The sequence below is a fragment of the Delphinus delphis genome, chromosome 13 (assembly GCF_949987515.2).
Source record: "Delphinus delphis chromosome 13, mDelDel1.2, whole genome shotgun sequence".
In the NCBI taxonomy this organism is placed as follows: domain Eukaryota; kingdom Metazoa; phylum Chordata; class Mammalia; order Artiodactyla; family Delphinidae; genus Delphinus; species Delphinus delphis.
In genome coordinates, this window is record NC_082695.1 from 75,659,797 (window position 1) to 75,685,869 (window position 26,073).

General features: G+C 46.4%; 1 protein-coding gene across 21 annotated transcripts in view; it reads right to left on the reverse strand.

Annotated features, from left to right (window-relative positions):
- RNF152 (ring finger protein 152) overlaps window positions 1–23,435 on the reverse strand; it is a 100,464-nt gene extending 77,029 nt beyond the window's left edge. For 12 of the 21 annotated variants that reach the window (XR_009521779.2, XR_009521780.2, XR_009521775.2 and 9 more), the window contains exon 1: window positions 21,879–23,141. The gene's annotated coding sequence lies outside the window, so the exon portion shown is untranslated. The other 9 variants (XM_060029162.1, XM_060029163.1, XR_011246702.1 and 6 more) reach the window with 8 other exon arrangements.
- Window positions 23,436–26,073: the final 2,638 nt, after the last annotated feature.

The window sequence follows — 26,073 nt, forward strand, 5'->3', positions numbered from 1 at the left end:
TTGCTAGCAGCCTCCATTTCACTGTGGCATTTAGTACTTACTGTCTCTATTGCCTCAGAGAGGTTCAGAATGGACTAATACTTCTGTGCCTCAGAAAATAGTTTTCTCAACGTACAGTGCAATGGATTTCCAGGGCAACTCATTTTAAATTAAAGGCAAATATCTCCGTGATATCTGTCCACATCCCCCCAAAAGAAACCTGCATAAAACTCTAAAAATGGCGATTTTCTTTTAGTTTGCAAGGAGGGCTAGCCAGCTGAGATTCAATTACATATCTCCCTGTTGGAATGATTGGGAACTAGAGTAAACCCTGTGGTCCAAAAGACAAGATAATATAATGTTCCCAAAGTTTCATCAAGCCCAGGTTATGCTGCCTCCTAAAATTTCTCTCAGGTCTGTTCCTACAACCACTGCCTGGGTCCACACCTTAGACCAGGGTGGAGAAGCAGGCATATTGCCGACCATGTGGCCCCAACTTCCAAAGGCGCTCAGAGGACCAAGGTCCCACAGGGCACACCTCACTGGGAACCGCTGTCCAGACCACCACGAAAACCCTGCAAACCAGGTCTATCCCCATCTCCAATCTCCCCCTCACTCCCACCGCCCTGTGTACTGGTCCTAAGTGGCAATCAGGTCCCTGGAAGCCCTCAGGAGCACTACCCCATGTCAGGGCTTTAATAGGATGATGGCTTAACCCTTGGGACAATTCGGGGAAGGTGCCCTCATGGTCCCAACACTGCCGGGCAAGAGACGGCAGCAAAGACACTCAACACACTTGCCCAGGTTACACAGCAAGAACACGGCAGAGCCAGGATTCACACCCACACTTTCTGCCCAATTTCCCATGCTTTGAACCATCTGAGCAGGCCTCCCACAACTTCGAATATTCTACTTACTCCTTATGACCAAGGGAGTGGGGCCCACATGCCCACTAAGGTCTAAAGATCCTTTGGTGATTTGGTTACATTTCCAGTCTCATCCGATCCACACCCTCTTCTCCATCTTCTCCCAACTCTGGCTTTTCCAAACTATGCACGTGCTGTTCCCTCCGCCGCTCCTCCCGGGAGGGCTCCCACAACCCCCCTTTATGCCCCCGCAGTGCCACATTCATCCCCTTCGTCAACCATTCACTACTTCCTATTGACACTGGGGACACACGTGCGTCTCCCCCGAGTCTGCGACCTTCTCCAAGGCGACGGCTCTGGCTCTTCCACAACCAGCCCCTGCGTGCTCACAGCAGGGCTGCGGTGAGCCGGTCCCCAAAGCTTTGGAACTAATGAATGTGCTATGACAAATGTCTTCAAAGCAAAAGCAAAACCAAACAGCAGACTTAGGGGCTTGCCCCAGATTGACTCAGGACCCTTAAGAGTAGGGAGGAGGACATGGGAAGGGTTTATGTGCCCTTTTTAAAAGCTCTGCCTGTCGGGGCCTTTTTTTCCACCAAGCATTCAAACATGGCAACCTCGTGATGGCAAACACACCTAGCTATCTGCTCGCTAGCTCAAGGGTTTATGAAGCAAGCCTGTTTCAGATTTTAAATCGGCAAGAGATAATCTTCAGAGTGGGAACTCAAGAGTCACACGAGTCACAAAAGCGACGAGATGACAAACTGAACCCACAACTCCGACTGGTTTTTATTGTTTTTTCCTGGCAGCAGGAGGGAGAGCAAAGAGATATTTGGAAGAAGGGGATTTTGTTGTTGCTGTTGTTTTTAATTTTAAGAAGGGAGGGTACCTATTCCCTACATCTCTTCTGTGGACCCTACCACAGGGTGAACCAATGTAAACCAGGCTGGACTCCCTGTAGCACCAGTCTGAACCATTCAGGCCTCTATTCCTGACCATGAACTTGGCATCAAATAAACCCAGACGCCATTGACAATGCAGCATGAAAAGCAAAAATAACAACTGTAACTCGCGGTAATCACTTAAAATATAAAATAACGTTCCTAAATCCCTTAGAATGGTTACCAATGTCCAGGGCACGCAATTTCTCCGAGGAACCCCACCGTACCGTGAAAACACACAAAATGCACATAAAGATACGACTTCAACTGATATGCTAGCTAAGACAAACAACACATTAAACCAATTTTACTCACCTTCTTAGAACTTAATGAGCCCCTGGGGGACAATCTGGATGCCCCGTGCCTCCTTCACAAACCCCCATTCGTGGTAAGGCATGAAGCTGGGCTTTCCTTTCTCTCCATTTCCCTTGCAGCCAGCACAGGCCTTCAAGTGTTGCTATCAGCTGATGACACCTATCTGCGCCATGTTCAGGGGTGCTTCTCCCAAGGAAAAGCATTTTTTACATATTTTCCAATGTTTCTCTTTTCTTCCCAGTTTATTCAATGTCTCAAGAGCAGCCACACCTGTTCAGTGTCAGCTTGGAGACCACAGGGCGGAGGGAAGTCCGGCCTAGTCACCCTTAGCTGACTCTGCAGGGCACTCACTGCCCTGGGCATCCAGAAAGGCCGCCTCAGGTCACAAGGATAAGTATGGGCTTTAGAAGCAACTTCAAAGTCGTCCACTACATGAATGAGAAGCATACATCAATATTTTGCTGTGTAGTTCTGTGGAGAAAAGATGCAGAACAGGAAAGTGTGGGGGAAAGTCAGGACCAGGCATTGCAAAGGCGGCTTCATGAAAAGGTCAAGGACACACAGGATTCTTCACAAGTGACTTAAAAGCAAATTGATAAAGAATTGCCTATTCTTGAGTTCCTTAGGGTTCCCACTTTAATGATTAAATACAAAAACTAAGAAGCATTCATTGCTCATAAGAATATAGATCTTTCATAAGCATTTGAGGTTCTTAGAAAAGATTTTTAGAACATTCTAACATCTTGGTAATCTCATTTGTTCTGGGAATATCCTAAGTTCTCCACTTCTTTGTAAGTAGGACTAGCTAAAGTAACTCCAGTCTTAACCATTTCAATCACCACAAAATTCTAATGACTGAAATCCATAGAAATGGGAAATGTCTATCCTCAAATCTGAACGGCTAACAGTACAAGGAACAATGATATAAAGACAAAATAAGAAAGCAGAGGTACCTTTGGACAGGAAGCCACGACAGCAGCCGTGTAATTAGGATTCACGATAAGCATTTGTATTTTCTGATATAGACTTCCACGCTGAGCTCATTCATTCTGAATTCAACCCATGAGGGAAAAGATGGGCAAGTCTACCAACTCAAGTTAGGCATCGCCGTATATGTTGCCCTATCACATCCTTCCATTTCTCCCAAACCTCCCCCTCTCTTGGAAAGAAATAATCGAAAATATAGAAATATTATTTTGCTGGACCTGTATGTAACGCTAATCCCCTGCTTTTAGGATTATAAGGAGGCTGGACTTCGGGGGTGGGTAGGTGTAGAAAGCACAGCAGGAAGCCTTCAGTGGCCAAATTTCACTGCAGCCATGATGTGGCCTGTGACCTCCAAACAAGCTTTACTTATCACAGTGTCCGCGGATGGGATTTATTATTGCAAATATGCACAAGCAATGGTATTTTTTAAAATCCTCATGTCATGCATCTCCTTGTCTCCCACAAAGCTTGTGTCGACTAAGTGCTCTCATCTGCTCTGGTTTCTTCTACCCAAGGAAGAAAGGGTCCCTCCCCAACCCCGGCTGACCCTTCACCCCTGGTTCTTCACAGCTGGCGTGGTCCCCCGAGAAAAGACTTCACATCCCTGCTGGCTCCATCGCCCCAAAGTCCCGTCCCTTATTTGTGTCTTGACCAAGCAGACCCCAAACCCCACTCCCTGAAGGTTCTGCTTCAGGACGTCACTCTTCTTTCTCTACCTTCTTTTAAGGATGTGGAAAGAAGAGTTCTTTTAAGGTTCACCAAGAAAGAAAAAGGGTCAAAGTCCTATCTCCCTATCAGCATGTCTGTAGACCTCACTTCTTCAGATCCGAGAAAGAGAAAAAAGTGAAGCCAAAGTGAGGGACCACCTCCATCCGAGGCAAAAAGGTCCAGTTTAAATTGAGCGCCCACTGCCTTTCCTTATCGGTGCCTCCCGCCTCACTGTGGTGCTCACCTTACTCCTCCCACCACTCCCGGGGTCCCTCCCACCACACCACCGTCAAGTCTTAGCCGACCTGCCCAGATCACGTTACAGCTTGTGATCGTCTTTTTCACCTTCCCTCCATCAGACCTGCACCTGCTTCTCAGAGGGGCTAAAGGAAACCTGATTCACAGGATTAGCTACTATACCCTTACAGAGGTAGAATGGGTTATCCTACCCAAGGGCACTCACATTTTAGCAAAGGACTCATGGATATAAAACCCAAAAGGAACAGCAAAAAGAACGAATTTATACTGATTGTCTATGTACCAGCTCCAGCTCTCAGATACATCATTTAACTTCTCTGGGCCTGCCTCTGATTCCTACCTCAGACTACCGTTCTGAGAATTAGTGAGGTGACATATACATAACACTGAAAACAGCACCGGGCACCCTTGCAAGGGCTCCGTGCACATCAGTTATCAGTATTAACCTTCACAGCAGTGACCCTTCGAGACAGGTACTGCTGGCCTCATCTTCAATGAGGACACGGAGTGATTTGCTCAGGATCACAAGGCTAATACATAAGTAGCAGAGGAGGAATACAGCCCTCAGCCCACTGAGTAACCAGTTCATGCTGTCTTCTCCATACCACAAGGAATGAATCTCTAATGGTAAAGCCAAGGACACTGCAGGCCAGCAGAGTGAAAGTGCATTAGCGGGTCCTGTGGTATGCTGATGGCGCCCCATCAGAAGGAAAGGCTGGATGGCTGGGGTGCGCATCGAGTGATTCCTGGAGCACGACTGGGGTTGAACAGGATGTTATGTTCTATCAGGGCTGATTCAAGGCCTACCTCTGAACTGCAGAGACCTCGGTCTATCATTTCACCTCATTTAGTCTCAGGTTTTCCCGACTATAAAATGGGAACAAATTTACTCGGGAGGTGGTAAGCTTCTGACACCGGGACGTGTTCATGGTAAAAGGTAAAACTTGTCATGAGAGAGGTTCCAGAAAAGGATCCTGCAGTCAGGAGGGCAGCAAACCTGATGTTGGTTACTCCCAACATTCAGAATGGGGAGTTCATGGAACAGGCTAGAGATGAACAATGTTTATTTAAAAAACTTAATACCAGAGCCAAAAAATATTGCTAATGACCTTGATACTATCTGGTTAAAAACTCTGAATGAACTCTGGGCAGTCTGGTTTCTGATCTCCAAAACAGGATCCATAATTAGGCCCCCTTCCTCTCTGGCTTGTCCTACATTCGAAAAGCATTGGCTATTCTACTAAAGTGGACTTCCCTCAAAATAACCTCACTATTCTCTACTTCCACATAATTTCAGCAGCTACTCTTTGCACTATAATCTCTGGATGAATTTCTGGTATAGAAACAAAATAGCCACAATAAGATAAATTACAACTCTATTGTGACCAGAGCACAGAGTGACTGAGATTAAAACTCTAAAACTTTTAGCATTTCATTTTTAATATTATGTTCATTGAAGACGCTTATTGTCAGTATATTTTGTTTCTGATAGCAATTACTTTTTATCGGTACTTTCCAATACTGCAAAGTTTTGAAAGATCACTGTATTATAATGAACTGATGTACCAATGCTACTACTGAGTTTCCATCCTGGTTCTGCCACTTGACAGCATAATCTAGAGCAAGCTGCTAGACCTCTCCGTGCCTCAGTTTGGTCATCCAAAAAATGGGGACAAAAACCTACTTCTAAATTATTGTAAGAATTACATTGGATGACTATGTCGAGTTTTACAAGATGCTTTGGATTTAGTGACTGCCAAGGACATATCAGCAATTTTTTTTCACTTATAAAATTGTGAGACCAATGTAAAGATATTTAATACTTAAAATTTTACCCCAAATTTTGCAATCTCCATACTTAAAAACTGGCAGGCCTTACCTCTTACAGCACTGCGGCTAACACCACCACTTGCTTTTCTTCTGCCAACGTACTAAACTCCCATTACTCAAAAGTTAGTTATGAACGTCAGCCCACCTAAAATTCTCTGAAAGCTCTTTCTCCATAACCCGGAGGAAGTGGACTTGTTTTCTGAGAAAATGCAACAGGCCAGAGCCCAGGACAGCAGATTCTAGCTGAGATTGTATTGGTAAACAAACATCAAGAAAGGAAAATTAAAGCTGCTTTACTCCCCAAAGTATTTTCCTAATCTATCTTAATAAGCATAGTTTCATTCTGTTTACTCACAACCATTTTTCATACATTACTAAATGAATTTTGTCTGATTAAGTTAATTTTAGAAACATTAAAAACTAATTTCAGGTTTCTACTTCTGTTTTTACCCATTTGGACTCTGAGTATATTTTGGTTCCTGAAAACCTAACCCAACATCTTACCTTAAAACCAAAGGCAAAACTACATGGCAATGTGCCCCGACACTATCTCCTTGCAGCCACCGCTCAACACCACAGTAAGAAAAGAATCAATCAAGATAGTCAATATGTCTTTTGAATAGTAGACAAATATAAACACAGTCAAAGGTGGTAACTAACATGACACTTCTGATTACAGATACAAGATTTAGCTGTCAAGATGCAGTGGCCCCAACGAGGAAAGGAAACTTTCTGACACTACAGCCCTTCATCAACCAGGACCACCAAGATACCATATCCACAAAACAGTGTGGGAAATACAAAAAGCATTAGATCTCTGCAGTCCTCAAGGAGATTAAAAACTAGTGAGAGATGTAACAGTTCACGCTAACATTTACTGGTGAAAAAAGTAATAAGCTAGGTCCCTGCAATGCAAAGATGAGTAGGTGGGCTCAGCCCTGATCTGCCCTTGGCCAGCAGCTGGCTGTCCCCAGGACCTACATTAAGGTCTGCGACACATAGGAGGCAGCAAAGGCCACTTTCAGCTGTGATTATTGGGGATTCAGTGATGGGATCTGAGCAGGGAATTAAAGAAAGAGTTATGATTTGAATAGAAGGGCAGAGGAAGAGGGAGCAGGCTGGCCGGTCCCGAGCACATCTAGGGGCTGGTGAGTGAACCGGCTTAGATGAGGAGAGGGTCTTCCAACCAGGTTCCCAATATTCCAGGCAGGGTCCCATAGGGAGCACTTCTCATGCATGGTCCGTAAAGCATTTCAAATCTAGAAGAAATCATAACCAATTTAGGAGCAACAAATAGAAATCGAGCTACACGATAACGTGAAGTCACATACCACTTTTAGTGTTCGATACGTGAAGTCTCCTCTGCTCCAGATAATTTTTTTCTTTGTTCCTACCATTCTTTTTACCTATGTCCTTTCACAGCCAGCCCTCGAGAGGTTCTCTCTGGGTAACACAGTTCAAAACTCAGACTCATAATGACCACCTGGATGTGCATTACTCTCGAAAAAACAGCTCTGACCTCGCTACTAACTGCATTTCCAAAGTGAACTCTTGATTTCTCCCAAATCTGGTCCTACCTCCACAATTTTATATTTGTTACCACTATTCACCCAGTAGCTCAGACGTGAAAACCTGTTTACTTCTCACCTCTCATTCAATCCGTCTCCAAAATTCTAACTTTGTCTCAGAAACGCTTCTTGCTTTCATTCACCCTTTCCATTCCTGTGGCCTCCCCCCTGGAGTCCAAGTCTTCCCCACATCTTCTCTGGACCCCGACTGGCCTCCCCACCTTTGTCCTTTCCTGCCCCGATCCATACCGACTGCTGCCAGGTTAAGCTTCTGAAAGCACGGTTTCACATCCACATCCTTTCCTGCCCCTACACCATCAATGGCTTCCTGCAGAATAAATGCCAAAGTCCCCCTCCCACCCACCATTCTAATCCTTTTCCTACAAGTCCTGCTCAAATGCTCCAGGCTTCAGGCAGAAAGCATTTTTTGTTGTCCAGAAGACAAGATCCACCCTCCCTTACCACCTTGCTGCTGCAGAAATGCCACTCCAGATGTCCAGATGACTACCTACCCTTCCAGGGCACCGGCAAATGCTACTTCTTCCATGAAGCCATTCTAAACCCTGTAGCAGGAAGTCATCTTTCCCCCTCTGAACTCCAAGGCCACTTCATCCAACACCACCTGGCACTTGAGTTCCTTGTGTCCATGTGTCCTTATTCCTACAGAGGTAACCTCCTCAAGGAGCATCTCTATATAAAAATAATCAAACCAACGTGCTAAATTAGCACTTTCTTACAAGGAAGCGTTGTGTCAAGAGTTATGGAAGACACAAGGCCATCAGCTGACAGCTTAGTAGGGAATTATGCTCAATCCATGCAAAAATAAAGCAATAATATCACGAACTCTTTTTAATCATCATATACAAATGTTAGTTGAAGTCATAAAAATACAGGATATCTCAGACAAAGTGAGTCTCCTTAACAGAATGAAAAATCTGAGGCAGCATACTGCAGTGGCTTATATCATAACCTCTGGAGCCAGTCATGGCTGGGTTCTAATCCCAGCTCTGGCATTACTTATTTTGTGATCTTGGGCAAATCATTTAGCCTCTCTGTGCCTCAAGTTCTTGTAAATGGAGAAATCAAAATAGAGATATTAGTAGTACCTTCCCCTTAAGACTATTGTGATAATGACGCACAATCTGTATGCAAAACACTTAGAGCCTGGCACGTAACTAGTGTCATCCATATTAGCTACTCTTATTCTTATGCAAATGTTTTATCTGGGGGAAAAAAAAAACACAGAAGGATCAGATATTTGGTAGTTAAGATGCCAGCAGGATTTTTTCTAGAAAGAGAGACTTTACCATCTTAAAATCCTGAGGCCAGATTTGTTCTATTTGCTGACAGGGAGTCTGACAGGTAAGGTAAAATTCACCGGGGGTGGCTCTTTGTACAATGGACTGAACGCTGTGCAAATGGGGCAGGCACCGAGACCACTGACTCAAACACAAAGCTTTCAGCCAACGAAGGGCTCACCCACAATCAGCCATTGTCTCCCACAAACAACCCCTCTGTTGTCATCCAGATGAGTGCCAAATGAAACCGTTTGACTTACGAGTTGCGGACAGTGGCTCTGCGTAGACACAACCACAAATCCAATTAACTGCTGCAAAGGAAATCTTGCACTAGGCATTGAATTTGGTCTGAGAAGCAAGCTTTGGGGTTCAGCTTTTTAAGGGACACTAACCCACATCATTCAGCTGGACTAAGCATATAGGAGTCCGGTTCAAAGCCCATCACATCATATACAGCAATTTATTTGTTAATGGTGTGGGGAACAGCTGTGACTGTAGGGTATCAACATCTGTCATTTTCCCCCCAAAATATGAAAACGCATTAAACATAAATTACCACAGATATCTCAACCTGAACTTGCGTTGCAGACTCATATTCATACACAGTGAAACGAGAACCGCTGGGACATTCGATGTTTTATTAACTTTTTACTAAAAGCATTTATAGCTCAGAGCTGCCTGTTATTCACAGGTCAGAATTATTAAAGTGGTGGAACAGCAAATTCACATTTATCATCCTCTTATTTCCTGATAAATTTGAGAAATTAAAAGAATTATAGCAATAAGACTGATGCTACCTACACAAGAACAAACAAATAAACGAACTCTCTCTTTTGCCGTGGTTAGAATGTCTGATTTTACTCACTGCCTGGAATACTGGGCATGGCTGCTTCAGCAAAGTCCCTTCTTTCCAAGCGTCAGGGAAGGTTAGGGAAGGTAGACTGACTGCCAAAATACATACCCCCAAATCTCACTGGCCTAACGCATGTGGTTTAATTTCTTCACATTGCATCTCAATGCAACTTGGTAAGGAAGGCTCTGCTCCACAAGGTCATTCAGGACCAGGGGTCCTTCCACCCCGTGACTCCATCATACCCCAGGGCTTCATAGTTCTCCCCGGCACACCCCTGCAGCTGGCCAGCAGACCAGAAAGAGAGTAGATATGCAAAAGGACCCCCACTCTTAACTGCCTCTCATTTCCACACACAACCTTTCATGAGAACCAATCTCATGGCTCCAGCTAGATACAGAAAGTAGTCCAATACAGTGGTTGTCAACTGCGGGCAATTTTGACTCTCAAGAGGCAGGTGGCAATGTCTGGAGACATCTCTGATTGTTATAGCTGGGTAACTGGCATCTAGTGGGTAGAGTCCAGGGAAGCTCCTAAACGTCCCCCAGTGCACAGGACAGTCTCCCCACAAGAAAAAATTAACCAGCCCCAAATGGCAATATTGCCGAGACCTTGGTAAGCATCTAGCCAGTCTCCACAGTCGCACATACGTCAATGCTCAGATCCACCACCATTTCCCACTACCATACACTCTAATCAATCCCAGCAAATCCACGTATCGATAGTCTGTTCGTTCATTTGCTTGTTCGTTCCTCCATTCATTCATCCAAGCTCCAGGCTCCTAAACAAGACAAGGTCTTACAAGTCAAAGACTTCACAGTGGAGCAGGGGAGGCAAGTATATGTAGATTATCAGACATGGGGGTAAGTGGGATTTAAAAGAACAAATGGAAGGGCAATGAATTCAGGCTGAGAGAGTTGGAGGAGAAGCCATAGGGAAAGTGGAATAGGAAAGACGTCTCGAAGGAAGCATATACTCATGGCTTTCCATCGAAATGTTGTGGGGGGTTTTTTGCAGGGCGGTGGAGAAGAAAAAGGTGGTTCCAGGAAAAGGAAACTGTACAAACAAAGGAATAACAATATGAAAGGATATGATTTATTCCCTTTTTGTTTAGGGGAAGAAATAGGAACTAGGGGAGGAGGGGTAGTAAAAAACGCTATTTGGTTCAAACATTTTTTAGCAGTGTGCTCGTGAAAGTCTTAAGCTCCCAGCCACACACACTGGCTTTCAGTCAAGTGGCCCTTTGAGAAACAATTCACACCACCAGGCTTCATAGAAATTTGTTAGCACAGGGCAAAGCCCGGGTAATAGCTGGAAATCTCACTGCAAATTTCCCAACAGGACCTGTCACAGAGTCTTTCAAACCATGCTACCTCAGAGCCAACATGAAACTGATTCAGGCAGATGGTTGCCCAAATGCATCCATCTTTGTTCCCCAAAGACAGGACCGTGCAGAAGTCAGATCTCTTCCTAAATTATGTCACACTGAACCTGTTGGGTTAAAAAAGAAAAGCTTTTGCTTCTTCCGATCTTCTTCCAGTTGTGAATGTAGCTCCCAGGCTGTGGTTAAGAGCACAGACTGCCCGGGTTCAGATCCTGGCTCTGGCATAAATTCACTGTGTGACCTTGAAGAAGTTACCTAAGTTTCCAGGATCTCCTGCCTCCCAGATAATGTGCTTAAAGCTCTTAGCACTGAACCTGAAGCATATAATAAACACTGTCTCTATCTTTGTACCATAGCCATCTCCTCTGCCCCCCAAAATTGTCTTTTGGTTGTCATAAAATTCATTGTGGAATCTGACACAGTTGGGAAGGGAAATATCTGATGAACTTTCATGTTGTTTTGTAGAATATTACTAATAGCGACTTCAGTTTGCTTGGGCCAGATGCTATTAATTACAAACCAACATCACCATGTAAACAACGGTGGTTCTTAATTTTGAAGCTAAAATTAAAATTTTTAAAATACCATACTCCGACACAATTATTACCCCCATCATTCTCTTTACTCACGCTTCCTCCCTCAAATTGATGCCTCTCTCTCTCTCTAACTCTTATTTTCACTGTGATCTGCTTTGGGAAAACAGTGTATCTAGTTGTTAAGTACTATAGATTATATCGAACGACACTAATCACCTAGCACTAAAAAGGCTCATAAAAGGAAGAAATTTGTTTCTTTACAAGTCGGAATCTCGAAGGAGAAGTTAAAACGAGGGAAGCAGCCTCCAGAACCCGGAGAAGAGTCAGTCTGTTCCGAACTGCTTCCTCCTATGGTGAGGGGGAGACATCTAGGGTCTTAGGCTAAGTCAAGTCCCATCCACCTTTACGAAAAGTGGAAACAAAATTGCATGGCAATGCCTTTTGCAGTAAGTCAAGAACAAGGAATAAAACAAAAGTCAAGCCAACCAGAAGAACTAGGCTGAATCACACTTAGGCTTCAAAATTGATTATCGCTGCCCTCCTAATTTACAAGGAATTCTAAATTGTCTGGACAGGGTCTCCTTCAATTTCCATTGCAGACTGGACTTGATCCCAAGAGAATGCTATTTTAAGGAGCACATTAAAGAGAGGGTTCGGCATCTGCATGGACAGATTTCAACAAGTAAGGTATAATAAGTCTGGAGTGAAGTCTGTCGTGTTCTTTTTAACTTCTCAGTAAAGACATTTTTCCTTGTACGTCAATGAACTCCTTGTAGGGAAGTACGACCGCCCTGAGATGCAATTCTCAAAAACTTTATTTATTATTTTGATATAAACTCAAGGCGTATGAACAATAAATTTTTGATAGCTCTGACTCCACTGTTGGAAAAAAAAAAAAAGTAAACTATGGACTCTGCAAAGAAACACTCTCTTTGAACTAATATTTAGTATTTTGTGTATAGAAATAAAGGCAATTTAGTAAATCAATTCTGTTTACCCGAAAGATTCCCCTTCCGTAGATAAGCTATTTACCTTCTTCTTAGGTGAAGTAAGAACCCATGAAGAAATCTGGCTTGTCAGGAACATAAAAGAATATGATTTCTCAGCGTACATAATGATGACATGGGAATCTGATGCGAAGGATGATGTAAATGTCTGGCAGTTGCCCTCAGGTGCTCTGTGCATGAGATTTAGAGAACTGGCAACCAGCAAACTAATTACTGTTTCTGGCAACTTGCTGCAGGTCCTACCATCCCTGGATAAACAGTTAACACTTCTCAGGAAGAAACAGAAGACAAAAGATTACCATTTGAAGCCTCAGCTAAAGACTAGAAAAATCTGTGGCTTATCTAAGAGCCTTATAGGTTGCCATCTGTGTTCATAACGAAGGTTCAGGAGGAGGGAACGCTGGCAACTGGGAGACCGGCTCTGGACATCTCCACCCAGCAGAATGGAGCCATGCCTGGTCCCCTTCCCAGCCCCCATTTGGAATTAACAGACTCAGCAGGAAATCCCTCCCACACCTTTGGGAGGAAAGCACTGAGCACTGTGTACACAAGCGCCCCCATCACAGCCCACACTACCGTCACGTTTACAACACGGGCACGTTCCAGAAACATCCTAGCTGCAACCAAAAGACAAGGCAACCCATCTGCTGGTGTCGTGTGGTTTCACCGAGAAGAAAAAAACACAAGTCGAGAAGGGCCTAAGCTCCTACATGAATACACTTCGGATATCAGCACAACAAGGAATCTGCTTGCAACAAGAGCAGATCTGGGTTTACACACTTTCAAATTAGGTATCAAAGGCCCAGGCTCAAATCCAGCCTGAACTGGAACCCAGCTCTCAAAGCTATTTCTGAAGATTAAATTGATTCTAGCCTTCCTTCAACAAATATTTACTGAATGTCTACTATGTACCAAGTTCCATTCAACAGCCCTACCAGGCATAGCAAATACCACTGTCTAGGGGAAACTTTTTAAAGACTCCATTAACTTTATATTTTGCATTGTACAGTCTAGTTTTTGTGCCTTTATTAAAGAGCTCTCTTCTTTAAAATAATACTAATACTAATAAAGATTCCATCCAAAAAGCAGATTCAAATATAGATTGACAGCCACACTGCCTTCTCCAGTCTTATCCTGCCCCATTCTCTCCTGCCTCCTGTCTTACGATGGCTGTGCCTCTAACGATGTGAAATGTCTACAAAGCCTGCTTCAGGATGCGAACAACAATCATAGAACAAGGACAGGACCCCTAAGTAGGGTGACCAACCGGTCCCGGGTTTCCTGGGACTATTCTGGTTTTAAAATGGCAAGTCCCTCAACTCAGGTACCCTCTTAGGCCTGGACAAGCTGAGTCAGTGGGTCACCCTACCCCCAAGAAACCAGACCTCAGCAAAGGGAGGTACATTACTTCACTTGCCTGAGGGAAATGAGGCCCTAGGAGAAAGGCGCCTGGTGCCCTTTAAGGAAGGCCTGGGTTGCCCGTGGGCTGTCCTAGAACCTCACAGCTTCCTCCAGCTTCCTCCTGAGAAGGCCTATCCTTTTAAAATGCCACACCATTTAAGCTTTACAAAGACTTTCCAATGACAAGACTCCAATGACACGACATACAGAAGAAATCTTCACATAAATGCCGCAGGCTGGAGTTATTTGGATGTGGGTATTTCCTTGGCTAGTTTAAGAGCTCCTTCAGTTTAGACCATAACTATTGACCCCAAGATTTCCAGAATCCAGCACCAAGACTGGTGGATGGTAAATACTACATAAAATGGACGATAATAATAGTTGCCATTACGCAGGGCTTGTGATGTGTAGGACAACACACGAAGCACCTTATATAAATGATCTCACACTCACAATAACTCAGTGAGGTTGATTGACCTCCATTTTCCAGAGGAAGAAACCAAGGCTCAGTCAGACCTTATTAACTCAAGGTCATTATGACAGAGCTCATGTTTGAACCCAACCCATCTTGCTTCAAAAGTTCCATGTTTTCAACCATTCAACTGAATTAGGTTCAAGTAAGGTGAGCATATATAGTGAGGCATCAAGAACTGAGAGAGGAGAGTATCAGATACATTTCTTTTATTCTCTCCACTTTCAGTGTCGCCATTGCAAGAAAAAAAAAAAAAGGCACAAGAAGCCAAATCAATTATGAGTTAAGCTCGTACATTAAGCTAAGGCAAGGTAGGGATTTTAGTTAGAATTGGGCAGAACTGTGCCTGGCAAACAGTAGGCACTCAATATTTGAATAAATGTAATGAATACAATTGCATACCTAATATGAGTTTTAAGTTATTGATGCTCAGTGTTTCAAAGGCTATTTTAGCCACCACCATAGGTGAATAGATGAACTCCTACCTGAAGCTCCTGAAGGGTTAGTGTGATGGGGCAGGAATACATGGACAGGTACTTACCCCAGTTAAGGATGGCTGGCACTCTACCTGCATGGTAGAGATCTACCCTCCTGCTCTCCAACCACTTTCAGTTTCATTTAACCTGAAAGGAAGCAATCTGCAAACCTACAGAGCGACACAACTGCAAAAGAACATCACACCAAATACTTTGTTTCTGAGACATTTATCTCTCAGCTCCATTCATTACCTGTCAAACTGAGAACATTATTTTAATGTTAATATATTCCTGGTCATTTTCTCCAAGCAGCTGAACACATTTCCTCTTTCATAATAACACTATCCATAATGATCGAGCATTCCGAGGGCTAAAGAAGACTTTCTATCCTGTGAATTATTCCAAGATCAAAAGAAGTGAGGTAAACCAGATGTCCCTCCCAAAGGCATTTATGGCCAGAAGTTAATTAGGAAGGGAGGGGTGGTAGCCATTTGTGGGAAACTGTCACCCACTCATGTCAAACCCAAACAGCACCATCTGCTCCCTGAGTTTGTTGGCTGGCTTGGTGGAGTGTAGAGTTCTGATGCTGCTTACTGTATGTCCCCAGGAAGAGGGGTTTTTTGTTTGCTTTGTTATTGTTTTGGAAGAATCAGCCCAATTCAAGTTGAAAAACAGGCCACCAGTGACAATTCATTTTGTTAGAATGATGACCCTCTATGAGAATGTTCACCTCCCAACCACTGGTATGCACACTGCAGCCTGGCAACCCTAATCTGATTCAACATTTACTCATTATTAATGCAAGTAGGGGAAGCTCTTAAAAATAATTTTCTCTCTTCTTAACTTCAATTCCACAGGCCCAAAGCATGTATAATTCCCTTACCACAGTAAGTCAAAATCATTTCTGTGTTATCAATGATCGAGTATGTACGGAGCCCTTAATTTGTACAAACGTGGTAGGGAATACAAAATAAGGTCAAACCTCATCCAGTCTTCATCTTTAAGGAACTTGCAAGAGAACCGAGATCCTGCTATTTTCATCTCTACATCTACCAGCCTGCAGGCCCCTTGGAAAGAACTGTACGCCTTACCCTCTCCCCCAGCTGAGCAATGACTTGTGATATGTGGTTTGATGACAAAAGACACCCTGGGACATCTTGTCAACACACCTCCTGTTACATGAACTAGCTTTAGTGGGTTTCTATTCTTTGCAATTAAACAGAAAAAGACACTTCAATCTTACGTGATAATACAGGACAATCTAATGATAAGTGCCCTTTGTAGAATGAATGTTGAGTGAAATGAGAGAGGTAATTTTGACAGAGAACTGTGGAGGCGTCGAGGATTGCTATGAGCTAAAATGATGGAGTTAAGTTTTTTAGGAGAGTTAAGAGCTGAGTCACACCTTTAATGATGGGGTATCATGAGGCACAGGAGACTGTAGGCCACAGAATATTCCAGGATTAAGAAATAGGGCCATGCAAAGAATTTTGGGGGACTAGTGGGCTAACCATCCCAGCTAATGTTGTGTTTTAAAGTCATGCAGAGCAAAAGTCAAAGCTGGACAGGAAGCTGGGGCTGGGAAAGCCAGGAATGAGAGAAATAAGGTTCTCAGCTAAGATGTGGCAGTGGGGATGGAAATCAAGGAAGATGTGGGAACTGTCACTAAAGATGCTGAGTTCACTATTTACAACAGCCAGGACACGGAAACAGCCGAAGTGTCCATCGACAGATGAACGGATAAAGAAGATGTGGCACATATATACAATGGAGTATTATTCAGCCATGAAAAGGAACGAAACTGAGTTATTTGTAGTGAGGTGGATGGACCTAGAGTCTATCATACAGAGTGAAGTAAGTCAGAAAAACAAATACCGCATACTAACACACATATATGGAATCTTAAAAAAAAAATGGTTCTGAAGAACCTACGGGCAGGACAGGAATAAAGACGCAGACGTAGAGGATGGACTTGAGGACACGGGGAGGGGGAAGGGTAAGCTGGGATGAAGTGAGAGAGTGGCATGGACATATATACACTACCAAACGTAAAACAGATAGCTAGTGGGAAGCAGCCGCATAGCACAGGGAGATCAGCTGGGTGCTTTGTGACCACCTAGAGGGGTGGGATAGGGAGGGTGGGAGGGAGGGGACATGGGGATATATGTATACATATAGCTGATTCACTTTGTTATACAGCAGAAACTAACGCACCATTGTAAAGCAATTATACTCCAATAAAGATGTTAAAAGAAATAAAAAATTTAAAAAATAAAGATGATCAGTTAATCTGTTAATAAGCGGAACACCAACGTGAATAATAATGGCCCCTATTTCCACAGTATCTATTTCCACAGTATCTCTCTCCTCTCAGCGAGGAGCACATTACATGTGATTATCTGGACTTATTAATGGAAAGTGAGGCAGAAAAGTTACACTTCCTTGACAGGTAGGAGTAAGATGGGGATGGGGGAGCAGAAAGAGAAAACACAAGCACAGAATACTGCGTTCGGAGACTCCATTTCCTCACGACTTCTTCTCCACCAGCAGCACATCTGCATTTGATCAATCCCTTCCCTGGGGAAGTCTGCTCCCCCAGGAAGCCTATATGATGTTACAATAATAACCTTTACCATGCAGGATGTTGCAATGAGTTTCATCCATGCAGGAATTAATAAATCAAGTGGTGAATAAGGCATCCTTTCCTACTCAGCCCCTTGACTCCCAGCAGCTCACAGGTACCACACCCACCCGCCCCCTCCCCGCCCCCCGACACACACACACACACACACACACACACACACACACACACAACTCCACAAGGAATGTGCTCCAAGGCCTGTGCAGCCACATCAGGTCTCCGGCAGGAAATCCCAGGCCTCGAGAGCTACCCAAAGGAAATGCAAATCACATATACATGACTTGAGGCCTCCCTCCTGAACTCTCACAATGACAGTAAGTCAACTGGAAATAGAAAATCCTTAACCATAAAACAAGTACTTGTTTTATCCTGGAACATACAGTGTAGCTCCCAAAGCCCTGAGGGAAGGATCAGGAAAACCAACACGTTCCTTGCTTCCGGCTTCCACGACATTGCAACCACGTCATTGCGACTGGCAGTGCCAGGAACCACGTTCCCTCCACAGGGGTCTTCTACCTAGATGGCCAACTTCACTATGAAAGTAAAACGGTAGGAACTCAGAGGCCCAACAAAATCTAGGCATGTATTTTGGAGCTTCCCAAAGATATTTCAAGACCAGTCCCTCCGGGCTTCATTTTCTCCCTCTCAGTCTGCGCCTTGCCCTGAATTAGTACCTGGAGGTCTTGGATGGGCTGCATCTGATCTCTCTGCCGGTTTCTCAGCTGCTCATCTCCACCTCAGAACTCCTACGGGTGCAATACTTTGTCACTCAAGGAAAGCTGGACTAGGGGGCAGCCTCTGGACTCTTAGGCCAACACTGAGGTCCTCTGGTCACTGACTCAGGAGCTAGCAGTCAGCTTACCATATCACCTGCCTACGGAGAGCTGTCTGTAAAAACGACTTCAACAAGGTGATTACTGACCCAGAAGCCATACTCTTGTTCAATTCCATACTTATGCTAAAGGTATATATCAAATCCTAGACGTTCTAATCCATGCACGCATTTATCACAACAAAGATTATTTGCGTGACCAGCACTCTGCACAGCAAAATCTCTCAACAAGCCACCAGCCGCTTAATCCACAGCCCCTCACAATGACTATGCCACAGAACCCAACTATTTTTAGGGAGGGTGCAGAAAGGGAGGCTTTAAAACTTACCACCCTCATAGCCACCATGGTTGCTGATGAAAGTTTGAATGCCCCAGAACTCTCAGGTGTTCTATTAGCCCTATGACCAGAAAATACCTCTTGTCCAAATTCCTTTTTCTAATATCAAAGCAGTAAGAGGAAGATCTAGACTACCCCACACACCCCCTGCCCCCTCTTGGTCTTATCTGCCGTATTGGCTGAAGGAGGCCACATCCTGGGTGACGCTAGGCCCACCGTTGCTTTTTCTACCCTTGGCTGCTCAAACAAACTCAGGAAGTCTTAGACAAGAGGCAGACAGCGAGGGAGAGGAAGTGTGTAAGCAATCCCTCTCTATTATATAATGCTAAGCACAGAACCTCCTAGAACCAGCCTTGGAAACATTCCTGGCCTATCACGTCAGAACAAAGAACTACTCAAAACAGGCAAAAAGAGAAAATAATTATCATTTTTTATTTGATGACCGGTGTGAGGTCATATTAGCAAATATAATAGGAACATACTAGTAAAGAACAGGTTGGAGTACGACCAGATTCTTTAAGCGACGTATCATTTGTTCATTCAATCCATACTCGTATAACACTCAATGTGCTAATAAGCTAGACCCCATAGGAACACACTAGACCACACCACTTGTGGAAGGTCATTAGTGCTACTCACCTATATCCGGTTTTCCCTTTTTCAGTACAAGAAATAGCAGACTGTCGTTAAACGGGGTCATAGGACTAGTCTGGTGAAGCAACATAAGTCACTTCAGGGTCAGATCATGTCATTTTGGAGCAAGATCCCCTGGAGCTTCCTCTCCCATGCTGCAGTGATCCTGTGACCTTGATCTGCAGTGATCTTGTGACCTTGATCACACGTCAAGATCACACCCCCACCAATTTGGGTCGTTGCATGACTACGATGAGCAGGGCCCACTTGCTGACTGTGTTGGACACACAGTGTGGGAAAGAAAGAAACCGGGCCACTGAGACCCGGAGGTTATTTGTTATGGCAGAATAACCTAACCTATCTTGCTGATACATCACTGCTTAAAAAAGAGAGAGATCTGCAAACGTCCCCCTCCCATCTGTTTTCTAATTCAGAAAAGCAGAATTTATTTCAAAATTCAAGTGCAGCAGGGCCTGAATAATGCCTTGAAATGTAGAGGGTGCCAACAGGATAGACAGATCTAAACAACTCTGAGAGAATAAGGAATGAAAACAGAATAACCTCTCCACAATGGTGAAATCTACCCATTCATGTGGAATTCAGCTGCGGAGTTTAAAGACTATGAAGAGAAGGTCGCCTTCTGACAACAGGTGCAGACATTGGCGAAGCAGTGAGCACCCTAATGAAAGAGGCGTTCAAGTGGAGGCGGGATGATCATAGGCTGCCTCCTCAGAAGTCCAGTACCCCCTCTTTGCTCCCCTCTCTCTAGCGCCCACTGCACCTAATTAGTCAGGTCTTCATTTCTCCATCCCCCCAGAAGCTCTGGAAGGCGCTTCGCCTTTGTGTCTCCACACTCCGCCCCAGCCTGCCCCTTGGCAGTGATCAGAGAGCCCAGTGCCTATCAGGAGCTCCATAAACATCTGCCAAATGAATTAAATGAACACTGTAGAAAGGACTCGGCTCTGGCGGAAAAAGTCGGTCTCATCACCTCTAGGGCTCCTCCAACCTAAAACTAAAACACACTACTGCCGACATCTGGGAGTGGGGAGCATCCACCTAAAAGAACAAATTAAACATCAGTACAACACTTGATTAGGATTTATTACTAGACACAATTGAAAACCACATTGAAAGCTAACTCTGTGCTACGGCTATCTTTGTTCTTGGACATGCATTTACATGTTCAGGCAGCTGTTTTCCCATGTGGAATTTTGTGGGTGAGGTATTTATTTTTTCTATTTAAAACACACACACACACACCCTTTGTTTCTATTGCATTATTACACTCCCTACTATCCCATCACGTAGCTTCCCCTCTTGCACAGCACACACCCTGCATTACTGCTGACATAAAAACCACTTGTCAAAATACCTCTACCTTAGCCCCACTACAAGGCTGATCTTTCCAAAGCACTGGTCTTTGTTTCAGCTGGGACAGGTTGATAACTCATCTACTTTTCCTGGTGATACATGAATGCTCTGAGTCGAAGAATAAATGCCAGCATCACTGATGTTTTGTTAAAAGTCACGTTTCCAAACAAAACTACCCTAGAGGGGAATGACAAATCTTTCAAGTTTTAAAATTTTATTTTTTAAGGGATTTGGGGGAAAAAATGGTGAAGGGAGAATCTGCCCCAGATACCATGCTGTTGCTATAGTGCAAGAGACAGCACACTGGCCTCTGGTCCTCAGCCGTCCCTTCTTCCTGCAAAATAAAACTTGAGTCTATGTCCATACACATCCTTCTTCCCTGCTTCTCGTGTAGGACACCATGACTCTGCGCTCTAGGAGACAACACCGACACCAGGTGTCCTGATCCATCTGAAGGGTAGGCTTTCACTGAGCTTTATCAAGATAACGCCAGACCTGGTTAGGCTGCCATCAAAACAGAACTATCCTTGGAATGAAAAGAATAATAGGCCAGAGTTTTTGGAAAAGAACCAACACCTAAAGATAAAATGCAGACTGAGGGCCTAATGGTTCATGGCTATATAAATGGAAGCTTAACTGAAGCTCCATTTTCCGCTCCCCCAACTGTCCTCCCTCCCACCTCCCAGTAACTTACTTCTGCACGTCCTTCTTGATATTTCAAACACTATTACAATAAAGCGGGGGGGGGGGGGGGGGGAAGAGAGACAGTGTTTCATAAGAAGGTGAACAATTAGGACATTTGACCAATACCTTTTCAACAAATGATATCCCATCTACAGACTGAAGCCAAAATGTATTACTACAGATAAGAAAGCAGACACAAATCCAAACCCCACGTTCAGATACAACTGCCTGTGTGTGGATTATATCAAATTCCCCTCAAAGGGAACCAGGTGGAATTTATACAACCCCAAACGCAGCCTGCCCTCAATGACTTCTTCAAAAGGAAGGTTTCAAGTATTTTGCAATTTCTTTCTTTGAATCAGGAGTTTCAGCAGCCCCTTCTGCTCCAAACAGATAGGAATGGATGGTGTGAGGCAGAAACCACCCAAATACCCCCCTGCAAACGCCCGTTGACCTGAATGACCCAGAGACACCCAGGAGGCTACCCAGATTAGCGGTGGTTACCTGAATCTGTCACCGAGTCCCTTTCACCCCCTTCTGCGTGATGACATCAAGTGGAAATGGTACGCGTTTGGGAGGCAAGAGGCTGACAAGCAGGAAGCACAACTGAGCCTGAGCTTTGTTCAGCCTGCAGTGAAATACATGCAGTAAGGGTTAGATAGGCGCAGCAGAGAAACCCAAATGACCTCCCGGGCAGAGCAGCGGTGGTGGCGTGGGTGCACTGGGGGGAGGTGGAGGAAGGCGGCGGAGGTGTGGCGGGCTGGCGGGCCGCCGAGGGGCGTAACGCTTCCTAATCGTCTCCGCGGGACAAACAACGACCTCCCCGGACTCCTCTGCAGTCTCCCACGCCCCTAAGTTATCCTCTGGTTGTAGAGCCTCCACTGGCAACGGTAATCCCTCAGAAAGAAAGAAAAACGAGAAGGCATAGCATAGCACCGTGGAACACAAGCAAAATATACTAGGTAAACCCGGTTATGTGGGAACGCGGGGCGCCCAGTCACGCGCCCAAAGAGACACACCAGCGCTGCGTTCGCGAGCATCCTTCTTTCCGTCGCCCCTGTCCGCCACCTCATCAAGTCCCGGTCACTCTGTTTTGCCGATTTCTCTACTCTCTCCAAAACCTTGCGGCGCCGCCCCCAGCCTAGGCGGGATTGGGGACCGCCGCCTCCGGAGCAGCGTCCCACGAGTCCAGCCTGCTTTGTGCTGCCGCTGCCCTCCCAGGAGCGAGCGCCCCGGACGCGTGGGTGCGCACAAAAGACCCCCAACATCTATCCCTCCACTAAGCCCTCTCCTCCCCGGAGGGGCCCGGGGACCGCAGAGACAACTTCCGGGGGGGCGGAAGCGCTCGACAGAGGCCCTGCCAGGGGCCCATCCCGGGGGGGCGCGCGCGGCGCGGGCACGAGACCGGCTCCCTCGGACAGGAGCTCCAGAGGGCATCCGAGGACTCGGCGGAGCCGCCGATAGCGCCGCTCCCGAGACCCAGCCGCGGGCGCAGCTCTGCCGGCGTTCGGGAGAGACGCAACTCCAGGGGCCCCCTCCCGCGCGCTCCCGGGCTGCCTCGCCGCGCCCCGGGCCCCGTTCCCCGCGACCCCTGCGGCCCCGCCACCCCGCTCTCCACAGTCCAAAAGGTGCCCCCTCTACCCGCCAGGCGGCACCTCCCCTTTCCAGCTTCCCTAGTTCCGGGCGCGGCCGCCGCGGGGGCGCAGACATCCCTTCGCGCTCCTCTCGCCGCCTGCGACCCAGGAGGAACAGAGCCGAGAAACCGAAACTCACCGACCTCTCTCCGCAGCGGGCTCCGGCGCTCCCTACAGAAGCGGCGACGGCGGCGGCGGCAGCGGCAGCAGCAGCATCGCCGCCCGGGGGTCCCGGCGCGCCCGTCACCCGCTCGGCCAGACGCGCGCCGAGGGCTGCGGGGCGGGCGCGGGGAGCGCGGCGGCGGCGGCGCCTGCAGCCCCAGCTCCCTGCTCGGACCCTCAGGAGGCGCCCCACCTGCCCGGCCGCCCTCCGCGCTCGCAGTCGAACACCGCCGCCAGGCGCTCGGCTAGGAGCGGGAGCTTTTTGTGTCACCGCCCAGACTCGGGCACCAAAAGGGGTGGGGGCGAGAGGCCGGGCTCCGCTCCCCGCGGCACCGCCCCTCCCCGGCGGCTCCACCTCCCACGCCCCTTCCCTCCCACCTCCCCGCTGGTCCAGGACTTCAGTCTGTCAGTCCCAAATCGCAAACCACTCACGGGCTGAGGAGCCGCCCACCCTCCCCCGCGCGCTCCCTCGGCCTTGCCTCCAAGTGCCCGACCTCGGCCGGTACCTCGACGTTGCCCCCTCCACGGCGCGCGAGTGGGACCCGAGCTGGAATCAGGTGTGAAAGGAGGCCGAGCTCGGCCGGCAGGAGGGCGGGTCTGAGGTAGGGGCAGAGGCCGGCGGGGACCAGTCTGCAGCTCGGGACCTGGGGACCGAGCGAGGGGGGAGTCGAGATCGTCACGTTTCCAGAAACTGCCCTGGGTCCGCGTCACCGCTGGTACTTTCTGGCTGCCCCTAAGAGTTCATGTGGTCCAGGCAGGGCGGGGTCCTGCTTTGGTGGAGGGGAGGATGCGTCCAAAGAAGCCTGAATGACACTCCACCACCTGGTTCCCTAGGATGGGGTGCAGGGAGCAGGAACAGGGAGGGGCCAGTCCTGAGGGTTACATGTCAGTGCGAATCCCCGGGACCTCGGGGCCCACCCTATTCTCCACCCTGAAACCGAACTCCTACCTTAGGGACATGCTTAGAATGTCTAGTTCCTCCGAGAAAATCTAGGCGTGGCTCTTGTGTTAACTGCAGAATAGCAGAATGGAGGAGGGAGGTCGCTGGTAGAGGATGGTGTCCATGCTCTCTGTTGCCTTTTTAAAGGATTTCTTTGCAGAACGGAAACCCAAAAGTCTGTTCTATGACTCTAGTAAAGTGAAGCCTGCCAACTTTCCTGGATCTCCAGCACCAGGGTTCAACTGAGTGGTCCCTAGTCATCCAGCAGAGCGGGCAGCCTTTCTGGGCTGCCAGAATGGAGCTGTCTTTATGTCCCTACAGTCTTGTCCACAAGAAAAGAACTCCCATTCTAACCTCTCCCAATAGCTCATGTAAATGCTTCTGCCAAGATTACGAGATGGAAGCCCCATGAACGACGCTATGTGACCTACTAAAATTCAAAGTGTACTCAAGGGACCCTTCTTGTCCCTCAGATAAAAACCTGTTAATAGTGTTCCCAAATGTGCGGTCACTCAGCACATACAGAAATCAGTCACCAAGAAACATAAAGCTTGATGGGTATCAGGCTTTTCTAGGATCCCAAATAAAATGTTCACCTGGCTGACCCATGTCCTTTTGCTCCCTGAAGTTATATCCTCTATTGTACACCTGGCAGGAAGGAAAGCGATATGTCTGCTTTAAAAGCAGACATATATTCTTGGAGTAGAAAACTTCAGGAGTCTTATTTTCAGGCTCAACTTCAGGAACCAAAAAAAATTCTTTTCCTTGTTGTTGTTGTTCTTTTAATGAGAAGCTATTAAGAGTATTGAAAACTCTGATATTGACCAGGAGCTTTGAATAGGATGATGAGTTACAACACACCAAGATTTTACTAGAAAAGTTTAGCCTAGAAATATTATTATACAAGAGTGATTTTAAAGACTACATTGAGGAAGCTACTTTCAGGGATCGCTAATTATTACAAAATGTTTAAAATCTTTTTCAGCTGCTTTCCAAACAATTCTTTGGGAGGATTCAAGCATTCAGCATGGTGTTGGGTAAACTCTAACACCCTTAGTCATTCATTCCCCCTGACTGGTATTTTAATTCACAACCACATCACGGGTGTTCTGCCTTCTGTCCAGTCTTGTAAAGCTGTCACACAGAGAAGGTTAATTTAGTGGGGCAGACCGGGATACGCAGCTCTTAAGATGAGTTGGGGGCCAGCGCCGGGGCAGGCAGCCACGGTTTGAGTCAGGAGAGGCACAGGCAACTACATGTCGAAAAGGACTCTTCAGTGAGACACTTCCAGGATCAAGGCAGTTAGGAGCAGGCAGTGTTGAGAAGCGCACGCTGGCAGGCAGCATGGTCAAAGCTTCAGGAAGGCATAACGCTCCAGACTGAGGCACTGTGCCCATGTGTGGGAGGGAGGGAGACGAGATCAAGGCAGCACCCCAGGTCTTGAAGAACCAGGCTTATCAGGATGGGGCCCCCGGCACTGGGGAGTAAGATAGGATCAGATAGTCCTTAGTTCCTTCAACAAATATTCCTTGAGTGTGGACTCTGTACCTGGACCGTGGCCCTAGAGTTAGGACAGAGAAGGAAACAGACCCACATCCCTACCCTCACAGAACTTTACATCCTAATGGAGGAAGCCGGGAATACACAAGATAATAAATAAGAGAAAGAAACTGTGTGCTGGGGAGGGAAAGGGAAGGAAAGAGGGGAAAATCAAGCAGGGAGGGGTGTTGTGAAGACTTTGTATTGGATGGAAGCTGAAATTTTAGTTTGGTGGCCAGGGAGGGCCCCCTGAGAAGGTGCTTTTTGAGGGGAGAGCTGAAGAGGGAGAGACTTCCTGCCATCAGACAGGATGTGTGTGAGGGGGAGGGCTCTAATATCCCCACTCCACTCCCCTGGGCTGAGTCAAGGTACTGGGACTGGGTTACAAGGTTAGTCAGACCAGTAACATTTATTGATGCATAGT